This window comes from Neopelma chrysocephalum, unplaced genomic scaffold, assembly GCF_003984885.1.
Source record: "Neopelma chrysocephalum unplaced genomic scaffold, ASM398488v2 Primary Assembly neopelma1_85, whole genome shotgun sequence".
Classification (NCBI taxonomy): domain Eukaryota; kingdom Metazoa; phylum Chordata; class Aves; order Passeriformes; family Pipridae; genus Neopelma; species Neopelma chrysocephalum.
This window is the reverse complement of record NW_020897747.1, coordinates 1077034-1084364: the sequence shown is the minus strand read 5'-3', so window position 1 is coordinate 1084364 and position 7331 is coordinate 1077034. Positions and strand designations below refer to the sequence as shown.

The 7331-nt window shown below is 42.9% G+C and overlaps 1 long non-coding RNA gene across 2 annotated transcripts; it reads right to left on the bottom strand.

The window, feature by feature from the left end:
• Positions 1 to 1447: 1447 nt before the first annotated feature.
• Positions 1448 to 6418, bottom strand: LOC113971860. Of its 2 annotated transcripts, none has more exons than XR_003535675.1 (3): positions 6055 to 6418; positions 3898 to 3921; positions 1448 to 1658 (listed from the first exon to the last, which is right to left on the bottom strand). It is a non-coding gene; the product is annotated as an uncharacterized LOC113971860 (long non-coding RNA). The 2 variants fall into 2 exon arrangements; XR_003535676.1 differs by lacking the exon at positions 6055 to 6418 and adding an exon at positions 4859 to 4951.
• Positions 6419 to 7331: the final 913 nt, after the last annotated feature.

Below are 7331 nucleotides of genomic sequence, written 5' to 3'. Positions count from 1 at the left end.
AAGCCATATTTCAGCATTTCATGGACTTACCATATTCAACACATTAGAAGAAAAGCATCCTCCTCTGGAGGCCAAGAGGTCAAATTTTCACTTCTATATGCCATCATCCCTTCAGATACAATACAGGAACTATTTTTTTTCCTATTTTAGGAAAAAAAAGAACCACTAAAAGTCATTTTTGCTATGTGGATTGTTATTGTGGAGAACAACTCAGTTTAAGAGTGAAAAGAGAAACATGGGAGCAAACTTCCTGGGGGGAAAAATAGGAAAAAAATTAAAACTTTTTCAAAATAAAATCTCCATCTATTTTCAAGAAATAATATCCAGTTTTCCCTTGTGTTTCTGTTCAGGAACCACAGAGCATCTGCCTCTGCCACCCACAGCCCCAGCAGAGACACAATTCCTCCAAGGAATTCACGTCAGCGCCGTGACCTGCTGGAGACCCAGGGGGATGAAAAGTGGGATTCTTTTATATAATTCCCTTCTTGCTTGATTCAAACCTCATTAAATCAAGAACAATATTAACCATCTATTTCAGAGGGTGTTGTGCAAGGCCCTTTTCTCAGCAATGAGGCTGGAATTGTTTATTAATGCCATTATTTATTAATCCCACTGTCACCTGACTCTCCAGGTGATGAACACCAGACAACACCGTATTTCACTCTTGGCTACACTGTAATAATTAAATAATATTAAGGAGAATTACCAGGGATGGAATTACCAGCAAATCAGGACTCTTAAATTCCACTGAAGGATGTTTAAGCAGACATTCCACAAGGGCAAACAGATAAATTAAGGTTCCCCTCAGCAATCTCTGTGACAACGGGAGAATACTAAACAGGGAGCATGAGGGACGTGTTGTAGCAAAATGTTTTGCCTTATTTTTAATTTAAATGTAGTTATAGGGACGAAGAGCCTGGAGGCATCAACCATTGCCAATCAAAGCTTACATGATTAAGTCTTCTAAGTGTAGTGAAATCACCACTGCCCAGGACTGCTCGAGTCATCAGAGGATGAATTTTTTCAGTACAGTCTTTTTTTTCTTGCCTTTTTTTTTTAAGCATTTTCAAAAAACATGATTTCTCTTTGGCAAAGGAACCCTTTGAAGAGGCCCAAATAGACTTTGAAGTGAAAATAGGGAAGTCATTTCATATTCAGACACCTATTTTACCTCCCCCTTCCTAAAAACGAAGGCGTCCAACTCAGTGAAAAATTTATCTAATGAAATAGGCCGACTGGGCTCGTGACATCAGAAGCTTTCAAGGCAACAAAATGGCCCTAAAATGGAAGTGGAGATGTCTTTGGGTGTAAATCAAAGACATTGAATCCAAATACTGGTTAATTATTTCAGATTAAGAGCTACAAAGTGTAAGTCAAAATGCTACAATGGATGAAGTGCATTAATGGGCTGGTAAATATGCTGTTGTTTTGAGCTGTTGGCCCAAAAGATTTATTAAACTTCAGTTTAAATCTTCCTTTTCTAAGTCACAAAGGCCATTAAGAACTCCTGGAAGTGGTAGATGCCACACAGTCCATTAGCAGCTGGATCTTAACGCTCTTCTCTTCCTCCTTCCATCCTCAGAAATGTATTTTTCTCCTTTAATATTTCCTCAGAGCCTCCTATGTCACAGGTTTTCCCATGCATGTCTCTCCTCTGCCTCAGAAAGAATGAGAGTGGCTGATGTTACTCAGAAACCAGAAGTTTTAAGATAGTTCTCGGTGGAATGATGAAAAATCCCACAGGTTCCAGAAAGCAATTGGTAAATACAGGCTTCTACTTCCATAAAATACAATTTATTAAATACAAATGTGTACCAATGGGAAGTGTTTTACTGCTGCAAATTCAAGGCTGCTCGAAGCACGCTCTGAAGTCAATAACCCAGCAGTAAAAGCAGCAGCACACAAATATATGTCTCCTCCTATTCCACAAGCCACCATTTTCTTCTACACAAGATTCCCATCAAAAAAACAGCTTCAAATTTTTACCTGAGCTTTCTAGTTTAAGAAATTGTGACCTGGTTTGTTATTTTTAAATTTTTTTTTTAATAATTCCTCTCCACTTTAGTCCCTTTTCATGTATATTGGATGTTTAGGAAGAGGGAAATAGTCTTATTGAATAAAAAGGGCAAATAAATCATGTAACAGGAAAGCTCATAAATCTGTATTTATATTGGATGTAAAAGTAAACTCACCAAAGGTAATTTACTGACTCTAATAATGAATGTGACTATTAGGCCCTTTGATTTTATTAGTGTGGTGAAAGAACTTATTTTATGTTCAAATATTTAAATACTCACTGAAAGCAAATGTAAAAATATTGCAAATATTAAACACTCAATTACCTCGAGTTATGTAAAAATTCATTGAAAAATAATTTCCTGCCTGCAGAATCGTATATTGCAAAAATCTGAAGTTCCTGATTTCCAGGGAATCCAGTGAACTTGATGGATTTGTTTGGAGACTAAATGGGGAAATATTTGCATTTCTCACAGGAACAGGCAGGAAGCAGTTGGCATTTGGAGTGCTGACCACAGGGCAGCTCTGGGGATTCCTAAGGAATCATGGAATCATTAAGGCTGGGAAAGACCACATCAAGTCCAACCAGCACTGCCAAGACCACCACCAACCCGTGTCCCCAAGTGCCACATCCACACGGCTTTTAAATCCCTCCAGGGATGGGGACTCCACCCCTGACCTGGGCAACTGTGCCAGGGCTTAACCACTCTTCCAGTGGGAAAATTCTTCCTAATATCCAACATGAACGTCCCAAGGAGCAACTTGACCAAAGCCTTCCTAAAATGAGTAGAAGCTGAGACTTGCTGGTGCCTTGGGGTAATGCTGGGGAGAGGTAAGGTGAAGAGTTCTTACCTCACTCAATAACCATGGGTTTGCTCTTTCCTGGTGGATGTCAGGATGAAAAGAACATGGAACTGTTGGAGCAAGTCGAGAGGAGGCCACAAGGTTGATAAGAGGACTGGAGCATCTGCCCTATGGACACAGGTTGGGAGAGCTGGGAATGTTTAGCCTGGAGAAAAGAAGGTTGAGTGAAAATCTCACAGCACCTTCCAGTGTCTGAAGGGGTTATAGGGAAGCAGGATAGGGATGTTCATCAGGAACTGCAGTGATGGGACAAGGAGTATGGGTACAAACAGAAAGAGGGAAAAATTAGACTGGATATTGGGAAGGAATTCTTCCCTTTGAGGGTGGTGAGGCCCCGGCACAGGTTGCCCAGAGAAGCTGTGGCTGCTCCATCCCTGGAAGTGTCCAAGGCCAGGTTGGATGGGGCTTGGAGTAACCTGGGACAGTGGAAGGTGTCTATGCCCTTGGCAGGGGATGGGACTGGATGGACTTTAGGTCCCTTCAAACCCAAGCCACTCCATGATGGTAGAAGATGAAGGTGAACCACAGACACCATGAGCTGCTCCAGGGAGGGCATTAAAAATAAAATGAACAAAAATGTCCCTAAATGTTCCTGCAGCCACAAGACGCAAGTTCAGACAAGATTCTGAAAAATAAAGCAGAAAACCCTACAAATGTCCTCATTTCACATCTCCCATGATCAGACCACACAACTAACAGGACACAAAAGACCTTTTCTTCCTCTGGTTGCAGAGCTCTGGTGATTTTGAGCCATTTGAGTTTAGCTCAATCCAAAAATAACATTAATGACAATAAAACTTCATCTCTTCACTCTCAGCACAGGAGGATGGCAGAGAATTCATGTTGGTTTTATGTTATTTGAGTTGATCACTCTCTGCCTACTTACCTTAAACAGCCAGCTGTGCTGCTGCTTTATTTTTCAGAGCTTCAATAAAGAAAATGCTGCAATTTTGTAAATTATAGTCCTGCAATCGATAGCTCTATTTTCAATGTGCTTAAATCAAATCAAATACTTACCTGAACAGCAAACCAGGCAAAAACCTGAAGGGACAAAATTCAGAGGGAAACATTAGCTATGATTTAACTTGATTGCAAAATGCACTTCCCAAAAGATGATACAAGCATGCAGGTTTTTTGCAACCCTCCCCAAGGAGTTATTATTGAAATCAATCAATTCACCAACTGAGAGGGGAGACTTCCATATCCAGAACACCTGAGAGCTCCCATCATTTCCCCAAATTTGGGGATATCACAGAATGGTTTGGGTTGGGAGGGACCTTAAAGATCACCCAGTCCCAGTCCCCATGATGGGCAGGGACACCTCCCACTAGCCCAGGTTGCTCCAAACCCCATCCAACCTGGCCTTGAACACTTCCAATAACATTAAGCTTTGAAATATGACTTTAGAAGCCTAAAAATAACTCTCACCAAATTTGACAGTGGGTGGGGGGTGCAACGGGCTCCTCCCCAGCCTGTTACTCTACTTAAAATGCTGCTTGGTCACAGACATGTAGCTTGGAGTATCTGAAATAAAGCTTAGATTTTATGTTCACCTTCCTATGAAGTGACATGAGAAATTTAACTCAGATTAATGCCTGTTTATACATTTTAATTGTATACTAAAATGTGTTTTGTGTCTACATCAGGAACATCAGTGGCATATTAACTTACATTAGCTTTAACAAAAAAAAAACCACCAAACCAACATTGGCACATTGGCAATTATTCTGCAATTATATGCAAATTACCTTCCCCACTAATTGCTCTGACAGGTGACTAATAGCTCCTCTAAACAGTGGGGGGAGGTTTGACTCAGGGGTTTCCTCAATTATTTTACTTGACCACCTTTCCTTCCAGCACTGAAACATAAAGCAGAAGTGCTCAGTTTATGCTCTGCTGGGATTTTTTTCCAACCCAAATCGATGTGCTCCTTCCCCAGGTCCTGTGTCTGTGCATCCCCCAGCTCAGGGACACTCACCAGGGAACAGCTTCTACCTCTGGCAGAGCTCCTGAGTCTCTAAAAGCTTTTCCAGATTTGCTCCTGAAGCATCTGTGGTCAAACTTCAGCAGGTTTTTAAGCAAATAGGGGCTGAGGAGGGAACCTCAATGTGCCTTGGTGATCTCAGAGTTCTTTTCCAACCTTAATGATTCCATGATTCCATGACTAGAACGCCCCACAGCCCTCACAGGGACCATATGAGCAGAGCAAACTCTTGATAAAACCTCCACACCTACTCCAGGTGCAAAGGATCTCAGTCCAAGTACAGATAAATAATCATCTCTTTGTGTTTGCGTTATAAATCTCCTTTAATTTGAAGACTTCCTCTATTGAGCCATGAGGAAAAGGAACAGTCTGGTATCTGTGAGGGGTCCTGGACACTGACTGGTGAGTATTGAAGACAACTGGCTGTAGAAATGATGACACCAGTGGAAAATGCTGCTCATTCAGCTGACAAATATATGTGAAACATAATCTTGTCCTAGTGACAGGTTTACCAAAGGTGGGCCTAGGATGGGACAAACTCTTTTCATTGGATCATAGAGTTGTTAAGGTTGGAAAAGACCTTCAAGACAGCAAGTCCAACTGTCTTCCACTACCATGTTCACCACTAAACCACGTCCCCAAGTGCCACACTCACAAGTTTTTGGAACACTTCCAGATATGGCCACTCCACCACTGCCGTGGGCAGCCTGTTCCAGCCTCATTTCACTCATCCCACCAGCCATCTCCACAACCTCCTTGGGGAGGATGGGTCACACTGGAGTGTTGGCTCTTCGGGCTACAGCAAAACCACTTCTCCTGTCTGAGGGCAGACTGTGACCAGACAGGACCGGGTGCCTGTGGTTTCCATTCTGGGGGAGAGAGAGTCTAAGGAAAAATTGCTGCAAACCAGGAACAAACTACAGGAAAGGCACTGACCACTGTGGATCTAAAGCTCCTCACTGTTGTTGTTCGGAGCAAACCTTTACACAGAATCATTGAGGTTGGAAAAGACCCCCAAGATCGAGTCCAACCTCTGACTGATCCTCACCTTGTCACCCAGCTCAGAGCACCGAGTTCAGGATGTGTTACAATTCTGTGATTCTCTGCTGTCCTCCTCAGAGCCCCCTCCCCTGAGTACTTCCCTACAACCCCCCACAAACAGGAATTTGGTGTGCACACTGTAATACAACCCCATATGTTCCACACAGTCTCACTGTGAAAATGCTTCCCAGGCTTGTTTGCAAACACTCAAATGCTGCAAAACAAATGCCACCTCCTGCATGCAAATGAGAGCATTGCCTGGGAGATGGTGACCTTTGTTTTCCACACAGACCCCCCAGCTGGTGCCAGGATTATCTATACATCCCAAGGTGTGTTTCATCTGAAATGCAAAGCGTTCCTTTACTGCATCTCTGCTTGGCTGGGAATCAAAGGAGTTTGTTTCCCTGTCCCTGAGAGCTCTTTGTTTGACTTTCACATCTTTAGAGGTGATTTGCAACTTCTTCATTCACAGCATGGAGAGAGAAACAGGAATTCTGTGCTGCGAATGACAGTCACTGTCCCCAGTAGTTGCTGCGTCATGGAATCATGGAATGGTTTGGGTTGGAAGGGACCTCAAAGCCTATCCAGTCCCACCCCCTGCCAAGGGCAGGGACACCTTCCACTATCCCAGGTTGCTCCAAGCCCCATCCAGCCTGGCCTTGGACACTTCCAGGGATCCAGGGGCAACCCCAAATTCTCTGGGCAACCTGTGCCAGGGCCTCCCCACCCTCACAGCCAACAATTTCTTCCCAATATCCCATTTTACCCTGCCCTCTGGCAGTGGGAAGCCATTCCCCCTTATCCTGTCACTCCAGGCCCTTGTAAACAGTCTGTTTCCATCTTTCCTGTTGGTTCCTTCAGGTCCTGGAAGGCTATAATCCGGTCACCCCAAAGCTTCTCTTCTCCAGGCTGAACAATCCCAGCCTTTCCTCATGGCAGAGGAACTCCATCCCTTTAATCAACTTCACATGTTGGAAGCAAAATAAATCCAAAGCATTAATGAGGAAATCAGAGGATTTTAAATAATCAGTGCAGTGAAGGATCATTACAGGAGAGTTAATTTAATGCTACATTACAGTACATCTAATTTGACTACTGTAAATCTCCTTCTGTGCCTCCTTTTAGCTATTTAACGAAAAACAAGCAAAAAGTTGTGTATTGCTCTAGATGTTCCTATAGCTCCTGAAAACCTTAAGCCACTGCAGTGTTTCATTCAAACATGACAAAAATGCAATTTCTGCACCAAAGCAGGAATGATCCTCATCAGTCCTACTGCAGCCACTGAAAACGCAGTATTTCTGCCTCTTATGACAAAGAAATCTTATCATATTCCTGTTCTAGCAAAAAAATCTCTTCTTAAACACAGTCAACTCCATGAATCCAGCCTTGTTCAGACATGATTGACACCTTCAGTGATTGAGGCCAC